Source organism: Halichoerus grypus, chromosome 14 (assembly GCF_964656455.1).
Source record: "Halichoerus grypus chromosome 14, mHalGry1.hap1.1, whole genome shotgun sequence".
Lineage (NCBI taxonomy): Eukaryota > Metazoa > Chordata > Mammalia > Carnivora > Phocidae > Halichoerus > Halichoerus grypus.
Window position 1 is genome coordinate 12,368,732 of NC_135725.1, and position 20,616 is coordinate 12,389,347.

Genomic DNA, 20,616 nt, shown 5'->3' on the forward strand with positions numbered 1-20,616 from the left:
AGCCTGCTTCTCCCTCTCCCACTCCCCCTGCTGTGTTCCCTCTCTGGCTGTGTTTCTCTCTGTCAAATAAATAAATAAAATCTTAAAAAAAAAAAAAAAAAGAAAAGAGTAGCACATGGCTCTGTATAGTTACTATTGTCAAATAGTCAGTTTATCTCCAGGCTTCCCAGTAACCAAAGCAAAGAGGGAAACTCAGTTTTCAGAGATGCACTCCGGTAATACATATCCATGCGAACTTTTTCTCAAGCCAAGAGGAAATTCTCTGTGACCCCTCCCCAAGGAAAGCCATTACAACTCTCAAAGTGCTAGTTTGACCCGAATTGCTGGACAACTCAAAACCTTTGGGACAGTTTGTCAGCTGACCCGAGCCTAGGAACACAATGTGGCACTTGTCATGTACACGTAGACAGAATAAAGCTATAATGTTTAATCTCCTATGCCTGGACATGAGCATGACAGCGTTAGAAGGTAATGTGAGCATGCTCCTGGCTCTTCCACGTAGCAGCATTATGCAATGTAGTGTCACTGAAAACAATACTAAGTTACTGAATGTGTGTGCTTTTAGATCATTCAACTCAAGGGGAAGTTTCATTTATCCTTCGAGAGCCTGCCAGAGTTATCTCCTCTATCCTGAGAAGTTCTGAGACATTTCAGGACTCCCGGCAGAGCACAGAGCAAATGAGAGGGGGCATTCTATGTGCTCTACATTGGTAGGTCTCAGTTAGTGTTGTAGTGAGTTCCTCTCCGACCTGCTCCTCAGCTGGACTGTGAGGTCACTGGGAAGACTGTCACATGATCCCCAGGCCCAGTGCCTAGTATGCCGCCACTTCGGTTAATGGGGAGCAAACGCTGTGCGTCAGCCAGAGTCCTCAGTGCTTTATGCGGCTTTCCTTTAACAGATCTGTGAGGTAGTTACGTTATCCTCCCATTTCACAGATGAAGAAACCATGGCCTAAAGAACGATTGGCCATTTCCTGGAAGTAAATGGTGGAAGAGACAACCAAAGCCCATGCTCTCAACCAGAACACTGGAATGAAGACCAAGTCTTAGTGTTTTGATGCGGTGAGCCAGTCTTGGGCTTGGGAGATGTTGAACACGTCAGTGGGTTATGTTGCCGGAAAAGAGGAAGATGTAGTGTTTATTAGGCTCTTCATCTGAATGCCCTCTCATCGTCACAGTCCCAGGAAAGGGGTTTCTAACTTATGGCTGCTGAGCATTACCTTCAGAAGCCCGGGGACATCCCTAGGGGCAAGTCCTTTATAAATCCTCATTTTTTAAATTTTTATTTTATTTTTAAATTATTATTAACATATAATGCATTATTTGTTTCAGGGGTAACTAAATCCTCATTTTTTTAGTTAAAATTTACTAATACAGCTCACAGTTTTGTAGATGGTACTATATTAACTAATTGAAAGCTACCAGATAGAAAAACAGAGACAATATTCATTGCTTCTCATTTCCCCAGAATGTTTATTCTCTCTCAGTGCAAAGCGCTACTTACAAGTTTGCATTATTTCACTCTGAACTGAGCAGATTCTTAAATGACCGGACATCTCTATGGCTTTTCTGGGGGGGGGTGGGGGGGAAGAATGAAGCAGTTACACTGATCTAGTGTTGGTACTTACTCTAACATTTTGATAAATAAAGCCTCGTTCTGAAAGGGAATTACGCCCTTTTGATTTGCTTGGCGTATTTCTCTTCCAAGGGCATCCCAAATAGGTTAACTACAAATATTTCTACTAATGAGATGGCCTTGAAATACCACTGCCACGATTATAGGTGTAAATAGTGGATTTCAGTAAGTTGCTTGAGTCCCACTTTTGATGGCGTAGTAAATCTCAAAACAACCGTGGGCAGTAGATAGATGAAGAGCTTTTTTGGGTATAATTAACTTATTCGAATGTACCTACTAGCTACCTTCGCATAGCAATTCTAACTCAGTCTCAGGCTACCTTTTTTTTTTTTTAAGATTTTATTTATTTATTTGAGAGAGAGAATGAGACAGAGAGAGCATGAGAGGGGGGAGGGTCAGAGGGAGAAGCAGACTCCCTGCTGAGCAGGGAGCCCGATGCGGGACTGGATCCCGGGACTCCAGGATCATGACCTGAGCTGAAGGCAGTCGCCCAACCAACTGAGCCACCCAGGCACCCAGTCTCAGGCTACTTTAAGTACATTAAACAATTCAACATTCTTATAGGGATTCTTAATGAGCCCAAAGGATTTATAACTTAGAACAAAAAACTTTAACTTATTAATTCTTTTTTATTAGCAATTTTAATATTTATTGAGTGCTTTGTTTCTTTTTTAAAAATTTAAATTCAATTACCCAAGGTATAGTACATCATTAGTTTTTTATATAATGTTCAGTGATTCATTAGTTGAATATAACACCCAGTGCTCATCATATCACATGCCCTCTTTAATTCCCATCACCCAGTTACCCCATCCCCCCACCCACCTCCCTTTCCTCAAACCCTCATTTTGTTTCCCAGAGTCCAGTCTCTCATGGTTTGTCTCCCTCTCTGATTTCTTTCCATCCAGTTTTCCCTCCCTTTCCCTATTGTCCTCTGTTCTATTCCTTATGTTCCACATATGAGTGAAACCATATGATAATTGTGTTTCTCTGATTGACTTATTTCACTTAGCATAATCCCCTCCAGCTCCATCCATGTTGATGCAAATGGTGGGTATTCATCCTTTCTGATGGCTGAGTAATATTCTGTTGTATATATGGACCACATCTTCTTTATCCATTCATCTGTTGAAGGGCATCTCGGCTCCTTCCACAGTTTGGCTATTGTGGACATAGCTGCTGTGAACATTGGGGTGCAGGTGCCCCTTTTCACTACGTCTGTATCTCAGGATGTTAACTTATTAATTCTTAATAAGTGATCTGCCTTTTGGATTTTGTGTACTTTCCTTAGGCTTCCTTCTTACCCTCCACTTTTACTGTCTCCTCCCCTGCCTCCTCAGATAATATTTTCTTTTGTAGATACACGGCATACATGGTAGTTCAGTAATGCACAGTGACGTGATGTAGTAAGTAACAGAGGATTATGGCAAAATTGTGTAAGCAAGACAGGGGACAAATTGGTGTAGTTGAGAAGGTACAAGCACTGGAGAGAGGAAACCGACCACTTACTCACCTAGCCTAGGGCTGTTTGGTCGACTTTTAAGGGAATATGTTTCCTCAGCAGAAAATGAAGATAATATTTAACTTACAAAACAAAACTGGGTTGTTGTAAAGATAAAGAGAGATAATCTTTTCAGCTAACATTTACTGAGCACCTATTAGGTCCTGGTGCCTTTATATACTTGATCCCATGAGTCCTTAGATGGGTGCACTAACTTTCTAACTTACTGACCCTATTGCTCTGTTGTAACAAATTCCTATAAAGGAATGAGTTCAAACAAGAGGAATTTATTCTTCCATAGTGCCAGAGACCAGAAGTCCAAAATCAAGGTCAGGGGGCGCCTGGGTGGCTGCATTGGTTAAACATCTGCCTTCGGCTCAGGTCACGATCCTGGGGTCCTGGGATCGAGCCCCACATTGGGCTCTCTGCTCAGTTGGGAGTCTGCTTCTCCCTTTCCTTGTGCTGCTCCCACTGCTTGTGCTCTCTCTCTCAAATAAATAAATAAAATCTTTTAAAAAGGCAAAAACAAAATCAAGGTCAGTAGGGTTGGTTCATTCTTGAGGCTCTGAAAGAAAATCCATTCCTTGCCTGTCTCCTAGCTCCTGGTGGCCGCCCACATTTCTTGGCACTCCTTGTCGTAGAGACACATCACTCCAATCTCTGCCTCCATCTTCCTGTGGGCTTCCCCTCTGGGTGTGTCTGTCTTCTCCTTTTCTTTTATAAGGATACTCATCATTGAATTTAGGGCCTACCATACCTATAGGATGATCTCATCTCAAGAGCCTTAATTTAATCATATCTGCAAAGACCTGATTTCCAAATAAGCTCACATTCACAAGTACTGAGGCTTAAGAATTAGACGTATCTTTTGGGGGCCAGCATGCCACCCACCACAGTGACCAAGCCAGGAACCAAATCCACATACTTTCTGATTCAAAGACAGATGCACTATGGACTCTGCCATGTTCTCTCCCTGTGTGAAAACTTCTTTGCCAGGGCTAAGGATCACCTTCTCCTTCTGATTCTGGTTCTTTCTCCTTCTTATTCTGGAATTCTGTGGTTCCCTGTGATTTTAATTTATGCAAGAAAGTCGCCTGGGCACCTGGAAGAAATCATTGAATTCTACTAAGTTTTTCACTTGCTTATAAATAAGGATATCCCTCTACCTAAATAACCTTTGACTAGCGAGTTGTGTTATGCACACTGGAGTTGTTAAACCATCCAAGCTTGTAGCAAAAATCAGAAGATAGTTAAGATTCATTGAATGCTTATTACGTGTTAGGCCTGCACTGTGTGCTTCAGGTGCATCATCTTGTTTCATCCTAGGAGATAGTGACTGTTACTTTCTCTCATTTACAGAAGACATTGAGGTTCAGAGGTTAAGGAACTTGTCTGAAATCACAGAGCTGCTAAGTGGTGGAGCTGAGATTTGAACCCAGGCAGTCAGACACCAAACTCCATGCTCTTGAAAGTGGAGTAGAGGAATGTTACCACTGCAGCTCCTGGCACAGAGTTCAGGCCCCTGCCAGCAGGCAGGGACGCAGGCACTTGGGCTTGATGAACAAAGACTTGTTAATCTCGCAAATTACCCATGCATTTCTAATGGGAACAGACTGGGCATTCAGATGTCTCTTTGTTTCCCCTGATTTCATTTTTGGAGTGACACTGTTGAAAGATATTTGGAACTGTTGAATGAAAACTACTTGAAACTTTAACTGAGTTTTTAGGAAAAAAAAAAAAAAATCAGGGTATTTCCTTTATGTCATTACTCTTCCAGTCCCTTTGGTCTGGAGTCTCCTTATGCATTCATTACTCAGAAGAGTTGTTTTTAATTTGTCAGCACATTATAATATAATTTTGCTCAAGAAAAATAGCATTCCACCCCCCCCCCCACCACCACGAAGGCTGAGTTTGTTTTGGTTTGTCATCAACGTAAACAATTTCCCTTCAACAGGGTAGTATAATAAAAAGCCACCTAACTACAAGAGAGAATGTAGAAAGTCAGATGTAGTCAGCACTATAATTCTTTCTTTCTAATATTTTCAAATTATCTTTAGCTGCCACAGGCAAAGTAAATCAGTAATATGACCCCAAAGTCTAAGCAAAAGCTTATTGCTTTTGAATATATTCATTTATTTTTAATGCTCATGTCTGTTTTTAAAGAATGGCTTTGTAAAAATACTTTAACTACTTAAAACATAAACTATACCGTCTCCCATTCCATGATCTTAAGTGAAATGCTGGCCTCAACTCGAACTGCTCCTTGTCTTTTCTTGCCTATAACCCAATTCATTAATGATGGTGTAGTTTTAGCTTATATGGAAAAGGTCATCTTCTTTTGTATACTGTCCTCTTAATTAACTTTGGATCCTTGAAAAAGAATTTAAGCCTAAACATCCTTCTGATAGATTTATTATTTTCCTCTTAAAGTAAGGTGTCTAAAAAATCAAGACAGCTTGCTTCAACTCCAGAGCAGTCTTTGTAAATCATGGCACTTGAGACGTTGTCAGGAGGTTCTCAGGAGCATATATTTGGATTCAGGGTTGCAACTTAATTGCACAAGGATGAGCCAGATCAGGAAACAAAAACAAGAGCTCTGGCAAGACAGGAAAAGACTGGCCCTCTTGTCCCTCTGCTGAACTACTTCCTCTCCTCACCATTTGATAGAGCAAGTCACCAGGACAACGAGAGGCAAGAGACAGAGTGAAATTGCATTGCAACTGGCAACCAATGTGTTTTGACTTCTGAAAGCCATAACAAAGAAAACTACAGTCGTATATAAAGTTTCTGTTTTATTCGGAGCATTTTATGTTCCCCAAATGAACACTTGATGATTCTTGCTCAATATACTGTTTTATAGAATTTCTATAAATTTGAAAGGAACAAAATGTCTTCCCTGGGTGTCTGCGTGCCATGGATTTACTTGACAACAGCGAATTTAGGGAATTTCCCAACCCCTCTGTGGAGAAGCTATGATTATCCTCCTAGAGTCAGGGAAGCTGAAGAACAGAGAGTTTAAGGGATTTGCTCAAGGTCAGTCGGAGATCAGGGAATATTTGGCTCCAACTTCTTGTGCTAATTATTATTTGGTTGCTCTCACTTTCATTTATGCATTTGTTAATAATTGGTTTTTCTTTAAATCTCAAGAAAATGAGTCTGAAAGCCTTTTGCAAGAGAAAACTGGCTTTTGATATTGTTGTTGTCAATACATGCACATTCTGCTATTCTTGACTTAAATCTTTTTCTCATTGCTCAAGGACTGTCAGAGTTGCAGACTTCTACCAAAACGGGGGACACTTGAAGAGAGAGGAGTGTTAACCTGACCAGTTTTTCAATATGTCGCACTGACCATTGGCTGCAAGAGTATCACTGTGTTATCTCAGTTCTTAGGAGGTTGAGTCCTAACACTCAGTTCTCAGACAAAATATCTGTGCAGCCTACATGTTGCTGAGTGGGGAGTCTCACACCAAAGATACAATAGAAGTCGTTCTTTATTTCCTCTTTTTCCTACCCTATTGTCTGATTAAATCCTAAAGTATGGGGGTAATGAAATAAATTATCTGGTCAGTTTTGTTTTGGTTTCCAAAACTATTAATCAATTCTATTTTTCAGTGCAGTAAAATATACAGCAACAAAATTTACCATTGTAACCATTTGTAAGCATATAGTTCAGTGGCGATAAGGGCATTCCCACTGTCCTACAGCTGTTACCACCGTCCATCTCCAGAACTTTGTCATCATCCCAAATTGAAATTTTGTATCTATTAAACCCTAATTCCCCATTTCCCTCAACCTCTAATCCCTGGTAACCATTACTCGATTTTTGTCTCTACGAATTTGACTACTTTAAGTACCCCATGAAAGTGGAATCACGCCATATTTGTCCTTTTGTGTCTGGCTTATTTCCCTTAGCATCATGTTTTTAAGGTTCATCCATGTTGTAGCATGTACCAGAATTTCATTTCTTTTTGAAGCTAAATAATATCCTATTTTGTGTACATAACATTTTATTTATTCATTCATCTATTGATGGACCTTTGGGCTGTTTCTGCCTTTTGGCTATTGTGAATAATGCTTCTATGAACACTGATATATAAGTTTCTCCTTGAGTCCCTCCTTTCAACTCTTCTGTGTATATACCTAGAAGTAGAGTTGCTGGATCATATGACAATTCTGTTTCCATTTTGAAGAACTGCCATACTATTTCTCATAGTGGCTATACCTTTTTTATATTCCCACCAACAATGCACAATTGTTCCAATTCTTCCACATCCTCTCCAATACTTGTTATTTTGATTTTTTTTATAATAGCCATCCTAATGGGTGTGAGTGGTTAATCAATTATATTTTAAACAGTATTAGCTATAGTACACACGTGCCACATTTGCAGTGACTTATCATCTTCTGAAAAGCTTTTCTGAATATGGAGAATTTCCATGTTATACGTTCTACCTCTCCAATACAGAACTCAGAGCTCAAATCCTCAGCTTCCTTTTCACCTAGAATAAAATCATGTGACCCAGACTCAACTAATCAGATGCATCTATGCAAGATTTAAGTTCCTAATCAGTGCTTCCATTTTGTTGGCTTGGGTGTTGGCAATGGAATCTGGCTTTGGGGAGGCATTAACAATTGCAGTAGGTCTAATGCAGTCAAGTTCCCAGTGTGTAGGTTGACGGTGGCCTTTCCTCAGCAAGCCATTTCTGTGGTGTGATTGTGGATGTTGTTCCTGGAAGCTCATCCTCAAGCCTATTTCTCCAACCAAAAAGTCCAATCCAATCCAACTCAATTGCATATCCAATTGAATACTTATCTTCAGCATGCCCCCTGCCACCAGTGAGGCTTCTGCCTGGGGGCCTTGGAGTGGGGAAAGGACATGGTCTACACATTTACTCTTTCTTCTCTCTTTCTCCTCTAGTGTTGGTTCCTGCAGAGCAGGGTCAGGGAGGATGGATGAAGAAAAGAAAGAATGTTCACCTAACTGGTACCACTCTAGTCCCCTCTCAGAGAGCATTCTCACTGGGACATACTTACCTCTGTGTCTTTTATCTCTGGGCAATAGCTCATGTGCTACCCAGTAATCTATTACATTCACTCTGTAGATATTTTTCCTGGGCAAAACTCATAGTCTCCTTTCAGAAATTTATATGTTTACATTTCATCCAAAGACTCTTCTTGTGTCTCCAGTGATTTATCTTTATGGATATAATTTTTGTGTCCACGGATATTAACTAGGCAAGCATACAATGATAGTGTTGTATATTAATTCATAAAGGATCCCAGATGAGCCCCCTCAAATCTTCACTGGGATTGTTAGAAACTCCAGAGAAACTACAGGACACCAAAGACAAGGAGTGAAACCTAGAAGTAGCCAGAGAATGTAGATTACCTAAAAGGATCAACTGTAGTGTCAGTAAACTTCTCAACATCAACAGAGGCCAGAGGATAATGAAATAATTCCTTCCACATTGGAAGATAGGAGTTGTTTTTCTTTTCTACCATACACTTGTGTATTTCCCAGATGCTCATCCTTTTAATATAGTAATAGTATATTTTTGTTTAGATCAATCATCAGTGTTTGCATTATTATGAGTGTAAATAGTGTATGTGACTTGGTTTTGCCCTCTGAAAGTGTTTAATGAGTTCTGTTTGTCCCCATTATTTTGATATTTCACAGTGATATGCCTTGGTGTGCATCCATTTTCATCCATTATTCTGAGCACTTAATGAGCCTTTCAAGCTAGAAACTGCTATATTTGTGTTCAGGAAATTTCCTTAAATTATTTCTTTGATTTTTTCTTCTCCTTCATTTTCTGTTTCTTCTTCTGAAACTCCCATTATTCATGTTTTATTATTTTCTTCTTTTTTTAAAGTAATCTTTATGCTGAATATGGGACTCAGACTCATAACCCCAAGATCAAGAGTCACATGCTCTACCAACTGAGCCAGCCAGGCCCCCCTGAAACTCCCATTATTAAGATGTTGGCCTTCCGAGACTATTTGATACAATGTTTTACAATAAAATGTAAGCTTTTATATTTTCTATTGAAAATACAAATATAGAAATATAAATTTAGGGGGCACCTTAGTGGGTCAGTTGGTTAAGCATCCAATTCTTGATTTCAGCTCAGGTCATGATCTCAGGGTCTTAAGATCGAGCCCTGCGTCAGGTTCTGTGCCGAGCATGGAGCCTGCTTAAGAGTCTCTCTCTCCTTCTCCCTCTGCCCCTCACTGCTCACATTCTCTCTAAAAAAAGAAAAAAATAAAGAAGTATAAATTTATAGATGTCTTATTTTATATGTTTTTCTCCTATTTTCTTTGCTTTGTCTTATGCTCTACTTTTTGGGAGATCGATTCACTTGGACCTCTAAACTTTCCTATTGAGTATTTCAGTTCGGCTTTCATGTTTTTAATTTCTAAGAGATCTTTTATGTTCTCTAAATGTTCTGTTTTAAACAGTATTCTGAACTTGTTTCTGGGATTCAGAACCATGGCTTATCTCTCTGAGGATTTTAATAATTGTTTTATTTTGGAGCTTTCTTTTCCTTTCATGGTTTATTTTTCCTCCAAGTTGTTTTTCTCTGTTAGTGGCTTGTTTGTTTGATCTCATATATTAGAAGAATTCTTCAGCTGTCTGGTGATTTTTAGGTGTCTGCTCATGTTTAATTGTGAGTAAGAAGCTGACTGGAAGATCTGAATGAGTTTCACTGGAAGGTGATGTGACTGGGCTGTTTGTTGGGGGAAACCTCAATATCACTATGTTTACATTTTTCCTCAATATCTGGTCAGATTCCTTGGAGATGACCGTTCTGCTATCGTTCTTCTACTCAGAGAGAAAAAGTCTGGTCATAACTCATTCTGGAAGCTGAGTAGGTAAACAGGGCTTAGAGGCAGGGTCTCCGCTTTCAGTGTCTTACACATTCATTTCTTCACCCTGGTTTCAGTGTGGCACTTCCCCTCTTAACCCAGTCTGTGCCCTCTGAGTCCAGCCAACCTCATTCTGTGCTTTCCGGAGAATAAACATCCATCTTTTGCTAGGGTGGTGTGATGGTTAGTTTATGTGTCAACTTGACTGGGCTAAGAGATGCTCAGATAGCTGGTAAAACATGGTTGCTGGGTGTGTCTGAGAGGGTGTCTCTGGAAGAGATTGACGTTTGAATCAGCAGACCGAGTAAAGAAGATCCCCTCACCAATGCAAGCAGACATCACCCAGTCCCTTGAGGACCTGAATAAAACAAACAAGTGGAAGCAGGGTTAATTTACTCTCTGCTTGACCTAGGCCTTCCATCTCCCCCTACCTTCAGACAATAGTGCTCACCATTCTCAGGCCTTCAGACTTGGACTGAGACTGACACCGTTGGCTCCCCTGGTTTTTTGGGCCTTTCAGTTCAGACTGGGACGATGCTCCTGGCTTCCGTAGTTAGGGGAGGAGAAGTCATCCAGTAGCATGGAGTATGGATAGTACTTCTCAAAGAGCTTTTCTAATCCTCCTCATTTTCAGCCAGCCTCTTCTTCCCCATTTCCAATATTACCTGGTGTCACCATCTCCTGGACTCTTGATAACATTGTAGAATAAACTGAGCCAGTGTCAAATCTGACTTTGATCTGCTAGGTCATATTTTTGCTTATCCACCTTCTTTCTAGCTTCCAAAAGTTTGTTGTTGTCTCCTCTCCCATTCTCCATAGCCTCAAAGGCTCCTCCATTTCTACATAATGACTATTCATTGTAGTTTTTAAATGGATTCTGGAAAAGCCAAATTTGGATGAGCCTGTTGAATCCACCGTGTTCACCCAGAACTGTCATCTAGAAGCCTTCGTCCAACTGAACTCATTTTTTGACTGATGTTTTCAAAGACTAGAATTGACCTCTCCTAGATCTTAGCTGACAGAAGTTCCTAAAGGATATATTTCAAGAAGGAAATTGAACCTTGGAGGAAAAAAGTGGAATGCAAGAATTAATAGACTCAGGAACCTGGTGGGGACCCGGGTGGATGCCACCTACAGGGAAGCTATACCCTTCTGGAGGAATATGGTGATGTCTTTGACCCAGTATGGAAGCCTAGCAGAGACATAGAAGGCAGCCACCACTGCAAGACATTCCCACACCTAGAGTGAAAGAAGCCATCTCAGTCCTATTGCCTGGTTTTGGATGGAAGCCTAGAAATGAGGGAACCAGTTTCCCATGGAATATCCCCCTCCCACCAAACATGAGAACAATGCTGAGTCCAATGAGTTGGATATTCAGAAGTCTAATTTGAGTCTGCTATGGGTGAGTGAATAAATAAAGCTTCCCCATAACAAAATAAATATAAGATATATGTGTATATAAAGTTATAAAATGTGTAATGAGAAAAGCAACCTGAAACGGGAGGAGTTATGGGGGCTTCCAGCAGTGTGGAAACAAGATGTCTCATTTAAAAGTTTCTCTCTGTTTTTTGTTTTGTTTTGTTTTGTTTTCAAGAAGACATTTTTATTGGACACAGACAAATCTGCCCTTCAGGCTATAACCAGGGACCAAGATAATTTCCTTTAGCCTCTAAAAACATAATCCTGTAAGAAGCCTCTTCATATCTTCTACTCCATCTTGTTTGCACCACCTCAGGTATTATCAGATGAAGGTTCTATTTTAATCCTGAAACTATTTTCTACATAACTATTTTTAATGTCTTAGCTGTTGGTACTTATAATGGCATCCACTCAATAGTTTAGGTTTTTCTTCTACTCTGATAAAACATTAAAGCTACAGTTTTCCAACTGTCCAATTTACATTTCTAGTTTCCCACCCCGCAAAGTCAGGACACTATATGAAAGGCTATTCTGATGGATAGACTCCATAATCAATCTCAACTACAAGCCTGACTTGGGAAAAACTTGAACTGATAGAAAATGAATATTAGTGGGATGCCTGGGTGGCTCAGTAGATTAAGTGTCTGCCTTTGGCTCAGGTCATGATCCCGGGGTCCTGGGATCAAGTCCTGCATCGGGCTCCCTGCTCAGCGGGGAGCCTGCCTCTCCCTCTGCCTGCCGCTCCCCCTGTTTGTGCTCGCTCTCTCTCTCTCTGGCAAACAAATAAATTAAAATCTTAAAAAAAAAGGAAAATGAATATTAATATTTACATGGTGCCAGCACTTTTTTGAGTACTCAGATAATATAAACTAATAATAATATAAGCTAATACTTATGAGTACTAATACTCTAGTACTCATTACCACCACATGTGGCAGGTACTGCTATTATCTGCATTTTATAGAAGAGGAAATTAAGGCACAGAGGCACTCAACAATGTGCTCTAGGTTCACAGGTAGTAAGTGTCCGAGCTCCAAGTTAAACTCCAGTGGTCTGGCTCTAGAGTCCATGGTTGCAATGACAAAATTACACTCCCTGTTCTGATAGAACACTTTCTTGTTCTTTTCGAACAGCTTCAAAAACAAGCTAACAGTAATACTACTTAATTGTGTTGATGATGAAAATACTAAGCCAGAGCATTCCTTACCCTGACTTAGTAGAATCCCCTTGGAGAGCTTTAAGGAAGTACCAGGGCTTTGGTCCTATCCCAGAAATGATGATTTCATTGGTCTGCTGGGGCCCAACCTTTGGATTAAAAAGAAGGAACTCCCCAGGTGTTTGTAACGTACAGCTGGAATCGTGTTTCCCTGGACTGGCTCGTGGAGGCATCTTGCGATGCCTCGGAGTAGAGTTTCTTCATTATCACCAGTCACCTGGGCCTCGAGCACTTTGCAAATCTGAAGGAATTGGTGTCATTTAACATCTTTGAGTACCCAGCATTTTAGGCCTTTGCATTTCAAGCTTCCACACACATGTCCCCACATGCACACACACCACATTGGCCTGTTCAGAGCTGACATTTGCTATCTGTCCCCCTCCCAGATGGTGTCCATTCTATCTCTGAGTAGTTGTGAGTATCACTGTCTCTGTTCAGTTTAGATCAAATCACACAGTGTAGATCCTCAATATAACACATGAATAATGTCAGAGGCTCTAAGTCAGAAGCTAAGCTGGGGTTTCACGGCTATTTTTGGGAATGTTTTTGACTGCAGAATTCTTCATTATTCCTTTTTTCCAGGACCTAGCACTCAAACAAAACTTGAAGAGGAGAAAGCGTATCCCCTGGGTTTAGCCCAGGTTGGGCGCAAGGCTCCCCCCATCTCTGAAGCCACCATTAACTGTCATTATGTCCAATTCCAAGGTCCTGCAGCTCACTCTTAGCTCCAGCAGGTGACACAGAGCCTTTAACTCCCAGGATTGGAGGGGCTGTCCCCGGGGTGAACATGCATGCTTACAGCCAGCCTGCACTGCCCCCCGCCCCCAACATAGACACATGCTGCCCATTCTCCCTGCAGTTCACCTTGAAACGCCAGCGATGTCTGCAGCAAGGTCAGACAAGACACTGCTCACCTGCTCTTTTCAGTACTGTCCCAGGAGTCATGGAGCTATTTGTCCCCCTGTGTGGGATTTAGGGGAACAGACTTTTCTGGGTTCCCAACAGCCCAGCCTTTCTCATGGACCCAGACAGGAGTCCATGGGGCTGGGCTGGGACAGGCTCAGATGGCAGGATGCACGCTGCTTCATGATCTCTACTTTCCTCCAACCCCCAAGACCTGGGGCCTCCATCCAGGGGCTGAGTCCTCTCCCTGCAGCCCCCTCTGCCCCTCATGAAAGTGGGCTTCCGAGAGCCTCCCTCACCTTCCATCCCTCCCCGGAGTTTGCCAGATGTGCTGGTCTGATCCCAGAAAGCCTACTCTACTCCCTGTTCGGGCTCTTACTCCTCTTTGCAATGGCTCTTGGCTCTCAGAGCACATCTGTGCAGTTCATTTTTTTCCATAAATACCCTCCTGCATGACCTAGAGCTTAGATTTAGTTATTTCCCTCTAACAATAGGGCTGCAGCCTGGGCGGGCCTCCGGGCCGTGTATACCTGTGAGGATGTGCCTTCCAGAGCCTCTCCTTCAGCGTTTATTGAGCGCCTACAATTAGCCAGGCCCACAGATGACACGGAAGCAGAAACAAGTATAAAGCCGACTTCTCAGCCCTTGACGTATCAGCATCCCTTGCAGATAACAGAGACATAAACGAAGTCATTGTGATACAGCCTGATAATAAACATTGCAGTTTAGGAGGACAGGAAGCCCAGAGAGAGGAAGAGAGGACACTTGAGCAGAGTCTTTAGAAATGAATGGGAGCGGACAGTGTCCATGGACTGTTTTTTTTCCCTTTTGTAGCAAGTGCCTGACTTAAGCTTTGATTGCTGAGGGCACCGACTTCAAAGACTGGACTTACTGCCTTGAATAGCTATCTTGAATAAACACATTGCCAGCCACAGGGTCTAGATAAAGAGCGAGGCCACCTTTCCTCACTGAGTCTCCTTTGTTTTAAAGATCTTCGTTGATTTCGGTAATTGGCCATTTGGGCCACTTGTGTCTTCTCCCTTGCTTTCAATTCCTGCCCTTATGTTTTAAATTCACCAGTAGTGAGCCCACGAAACCCTAGGTCCCCACCCCAACCCCAATAAAAGCAGAACCCAGGCCCTTGGGCACCATGTCTCTCTACCTCCACACCACGCAGTGGCCCCAGGTATGCTGTGTAATTTCCAGGTCTTGTAAGTAATAAACCTTTATTTTGTTTCCGAAGTTTGCTGGTAGTTGTTGTTGAAAGGCATCTTGCAATCATAATAAGAACTACAAGGGTCAGTCCAGTTGTAGCAGTGGTTTGGAAAGAAGAGAGGTCTGTGGGAAGCTCACTGGGGCCAAGGTGAGTGCCTCCGGGCATTTCTAGCTGGTAGCATTACTATCCTAGGTGAGATCCGCACAAAACAGAGTACATTAGTTTCCTAGGCCTGCATACGAAGTACAACCTGCTGGGTAACTTCAACAATAGAAACTTCAGTGCTGGAGGCCAGAAATCCAAAAAACGTCAGCGGGGGTGGAGGATGGGGTTCCCTCTGAGAGCTGTGAGGGAGAAGCAGCTCCTGGCCTCTCCAGCTTCCATGGGTTTGCTGGTGATCTTCCAGAACCATCGCCGGGACCTCTGCCTCCATCTTCAAGGGTGCTCTCCTTGTGTGTATTTGTGTCTAAATGTCACCTTTTTATAAGGACACCAGTCGTATTGGGCTAGGGCTCACTCTACTCCAGTGACCTCATCTTAACTAATTGTAATTGCAATGACCCTATTTCCAAATAAAGTCACATTCTGGGGTACTCGGGAATAAGACTTCAATATATGACCTTGGGGGTTGGGGGGCAGGATTCAACCCATTATAAGGAGCTTACCAATGGGAGAAGTGGAGGAAGGCATTCTGATGCTGAACAGAGAGAAGAACAGGTGAGAACACAGGAGGAGTGGCCCATGGGACACAGTTAGGGGCCAGCATGTTGATGGTGCTAGAGTGGGTGATTGGGGTCTGATGGGCTCGGGATGGAAAGGTAGGCTCGACTCTGATCACAAAGGGCTTTTTCTGCAGATCTTCTGGGTATAGATGCTTCACTGGGACGGAGAGAAACTCGCCCTGCTGGCCTTGGCCCAGCCTACGGTTAGAGGAGGGAGGTGTGGGGTTGGAGAACAGGACGTTGCACAGTGTTTGCCTAAACCTTCCCTGCATTGGAAGTGTAGACAGGTCAAGAGGGCTTTGGTGGTAGTTGGAGCTAGGTTCACAGCCGGCCCCACACCTTCGGGCAAGTCACTTAAACTCTTCAGGCCTAGTTTCTTCCCCCATAAATTGACCATGAAACCACCTGGCACATCAAAAACACTAAGTAAAATGTGGTAGTATTTTTACTGTGATGACTCAGCCCCATGAATTTTGACTTAAAAAGAAATTCAAAAGATTGCCATCGAACCATAGTGAAAGATGTCTGACTCCAAGCTAGGGTTCAGAGTAAACTGATGGAACAAAGATTAATGATAGAAAGTATCTGTTTAAGTATCTGTTCCCTCTTAAATGCCCACTGTAAAGGAAATATCTGCTTTACCAGTTCAGGTCATTTGTGTGTGGCAATTTGAAGAGCGGGGCATATATTTTGTAATAGCAGGAGATTCTTTTGTTAAGAACTGGTTAACGTTGGGCCTCGGTCCCTCACGGTGGATGAATCAGACCTGCAGCAGGCATGTGACTGTCCCCAAGGGGTAAAAGGCAGCTGGTGCTGGTCAGGAACCAAGGGACACTGCCAGCCAGCCTTGGGGCAGAACCCCCAGACACCTCCTGGAGGAATGCAATGAAGGTCACTGGCAGGACAACCCCTAGAGTCTGGAACTGTTTTACCAGCTCATTTTTGACCTGATAGCCTGCAGTGAGTGGGGACATGTCAGGGTCTATGTGGAGAGAGAGAGAGAGAGAGAACATGAAAGCCAGACAGAGAAAATGCTGAGTGAGAGGCAGAGTGGAGCCCCAGAGTGTATCACAGAGACCCAGAGAGAGAGAGAGACAGACACAGAAAGAAAGAAAGAAAGATGGAGAGAGGCAGAGACAGACAAAACTCCAGAGCAGAGACGATGTCTTGGCATAGATCAGAGGGGACCCAGGAATCAAGAAAGGAAAAAAGATATATACATATATAAAGTTATATATATTATTTTAAAACATATAGTATGTAAAAGAAAGAAACCAAAGTATAATTACTATATATAATTACTATAAGGATGTTATGAATAGGCTTACATTTGTACAGGACTTAGAATATACAAAGTCCTTTCTGTGTGCCAAACCCTGGCCAATGAGAAAGCGAGCTTCTGACTTCTCATCTTGTCCCCACCGCTTAGAGACAGGTGACCTTGGTTAAAAGTCAGTTAGACTCTTTCTGCATCTGTTTTCTCTTCTCTAGAATGGGACTGGTCATCTGTGTCTGGCCACCCCCTCTGGAAGGGTGGCGGTGAGGCATCCATTCTCTGTCTCCGTGCGTCTTTCTTGGTTCTGTAAATGGCAGCTCAAGAATTGAATTTAGCCTCCCACCAAGTTTTACTCTACCCCCGCAGGGAGTTAAATATATTCTGTCTTAATTCATTGCCAGTATTTGAAAAGCAGGAGCGATTGCATCTATATCTGGACATTGGGCTTCTTTTGAAAAATTGGGCAAAACAGGCAGGGCTGGACCCCTGTCTGGCCACAGCGACTTGGCTTCAAGCCGGTGCCAGTGATGCCCTGTGGTTGGGCCTGCTCGCCCCACCATCCTTCCCTAAACCCCCCCGGCTACCAGCTCAGTTCATTTGTGTTACTTCCCTGGCCAGTGGAGATTTTGTTTGCGGTCCTCGTCTACATCACCAGCACATTTTATTGCAACGGTCTTTCCATGGTCTCCGGTCGGTGAGGCGGAGAATGTGTCCCGTTCACCCCTGGGTCTCCAGCCCTGAGCACTGTGCTTGGCACGCAGCAGGTGCTCAGGAAGTGTTTGCTGAAGTGACCCTGACACGGCAGTATGTGAGAACGACGAGAAGGGAGAGAGGCAAACGGAAGGGAAGGTGCGAGGGACGAGCCTCCGCGTTGGGCCCACATCAGCAATGTGCATGCGCACAGGGGTCTGTGTTGGGAGAGACAGGCCTTTGTAAAGAGGAAGCTTTCAGGGGCGGTGTCGCTGGACATGTGACCCAGAACAAGTTACTGGACCCTTCTGGGCCTGTTTCCCCTTCTCTGTAAGATGGAGATGACACGTGTCCATCTCACCGGGATGTGGCAGGCAGGATTGAATGAGAGACACGTGGCAAGTGCCTGGCACGGGATTGCCCGATGCTTCACACTTTCTGCGTTAGCGTCCTGCAGCCGCCGGGACAAACCCGGGGACTTAAAACAACAGAAAGTTCTTCTCCCATGGCTCTGGAGGCCAGAAGTCTGAAGTCAAGCAGTCTGCAGGGCCACACTCCCCTGGGGCTCTGGGACAGCATCTGCTCTGTGCCTCTTCTGGCTTCCGGTGGCTCCGGGCACTCCTTGGTGTGGGGCTCCCCCACTCCTGTCTCTGCCTCCACCCTGACCTGTGTCCTTACTGCTCTTCTGTCTCTTGGAAGGGCACTTGCCCTTGATTTGGGGCCCATTTCATAATCCAGGATGATCTTTCCTCAAGATCCCTAATTTAACTACGTCTGCATGGCGCCTTTTCTAAATAAGGTCACATTCACAGCATATCTTTTGGAGAGGGCTACCATTCAACCTGCTGTAATACCTGATGTTTATTGAGTGCTTTCTATAAACCAGAACTTTACACGCATTATTTAATCACTTGATTAAGCTAAATCTTGGAGGAGAGAGTCCTGGGTAGTGTTCCCCTGGGGGCCTGATGCTGCTTTCCCAGGGGTTGAAGGCAGTGCATGGCCACAGGGCTCCATGATTAGTGACCTGAGGAAGTGGGTTGATGCACATAATTTCTAGATTTTCTGCATTCCCTCCTTGGCTCTCTCCATGTGCAGTATTCTTTCCCTTCTCTGCAAAATGTCTGTGGTGGACACCAGTGTGCTTGTCCAGATCCTCCTTCCAGGAAGGACTTGGCATCTCAGGTGGTGGGATTGTTTCCTTCAAACAGCCTTCAGCCATCAACCCCTTTGGGTCGGCCTCAGTGTAGAGAGCCCCCCTGTTGGGGATCATTTGTCCTTGTGTGGACCGCATCCCCTGTGTGATGGAAAGAACAATACAAAGAATCTGGCCATATCAGCCTAATATGGGATAAATTGCGTGGGTCATTTTAACTCCAGTATAGCCTCTGGGGTCAGGAGAGGCTTTGTGGGGCCTCCATTGCAATGTCACTTCTCCCTTGGCCCAGTCCTACCTCCTCCTCCCTTCCACACGTGCAGAGGCCAAGGGCACCACTTAGTAAGCAGCCTGCACCCTAACCTCCAAATCAGAGTCTGCTTCCTGGAGACCCCAACCTGCACCAATGTCGAAGGATCATCTGTTCTTCAGATCATGCAATTATACGTGAAATCAAAGTTTTACTAACTTTGTGTTTATATGTAAGGATTCAGGTTCCCATAGGTGGCAATAAATGATGTTGCCTTGAGGTTTTAATTCATATTTTAAATTTTTTGAAGATCTCTTTATGGCTTTGAAGTTTTTCATTTTCCTAAGACTTGGAACATGCAAATGAATCTAAGGCAATCTTAAAACTCTGAAATACTCTGCAGGTACCTACCTGGCAAAAGGAGCACCAGTTTGATAGTTGCTGGAAGCTTGCTTGATTGAAAATAGTGTTTTGAGGTTTCAAGTGGATTCCTATCTGTCTTTGAATTTTTAATTAAGTAATTTGATGAAATACCTCAGCTTTCTAGCATCGTCTATGAGCAAGAAATCAAAAAAGAATATAAGACAAAGGAGACAGGTTACTTTACCAGTTGAGAGAATAGACTTTTGGAATAATGCAGATGTGAGTTTAAGTCTTTTCTCAGCCTCTTGCTATCACTGAACTCTGTACCTCAGTCTCCCCATGTAGTAAATGGGAGCAATAATGACATTGACCTCATAGAGCCCTTGTGAAAGTTAAATAAGATTTTTCTACATAAAATATTTATAATAGTAAGCATGATAAATGTTATTCATTATTAGCTACCACCTGAGGCAAAGCATACAAACAACACACACACCCTAAACAAATTTTAGGTGCTTTGAGTCATTGCTTACAGAAAACTCATGAAAATTCATCCAAACTTATTTTAAAAGGATCCCCGGGCTTATTTCTTATTAGAGAGAAAGCTATTGAATTTCTAATACTGAAGGTGACCAGGGAATAAAGACCTGAAGACAGTGTGGGTGTTGAGTCATGTGGATCTCCAGGGAAGAGCATTTCAAGCTGAGGGAACAGCCAGTGCAAAGTTCTGGAAGAACAGGTACCCTGTATCTGAGGACCAGCCGAGAGGTCAATGTGGCTGGAGGGGTGTAAGCAGGACGGATGAGATCAGAGAGATGAGGGGTGTAAGCAGGACAGATGAGATCAGAGAGATGAGGGTGGGGCAGGTTTTGTAGGACCTAATAGGTCTTTGTGAAGATTGATTTTTTTTTTTGTTTGCTTGTTTGTGTGAGAGAGAGAGAGCACACATGGGACCAGGGGGTAGGGGCAGAGGGGAGAGAGAATCTTAAGCAGACTCCATGCTCAGCATGGAGCCCAGTGCGGGGCTCCATCTCATGACCCCCCTCAGATCATGACCTGAGCCAAAATCAAGAGTCAGACACTTAACTGACTGAGCCACCCAGGCGCCCCTGAAGATTGGCTTTTGATTTGCTGATTTGGGAAGCTGTTGCAAGCCTGGAGCCAAGGACTGACAGGCCACATGGCCCGATTTCTGTGTTAAAAGGATGCCCCTGACGGCTGTGTTAGGAATGGAGTATAGGCAGGCAAGGCAGGAGAGGCAGGGACACTGCCCTGAGGAGGCTCGGGCAGCCTCCCCGGCCAACAATGGCCATTTACATCAGGGCAGTCACTGTGGGCATGGAGCATGCTCAGCATCTGCTGTGTTTGGAATCCTGAATGGACAGAATTTGGTAATGTCTT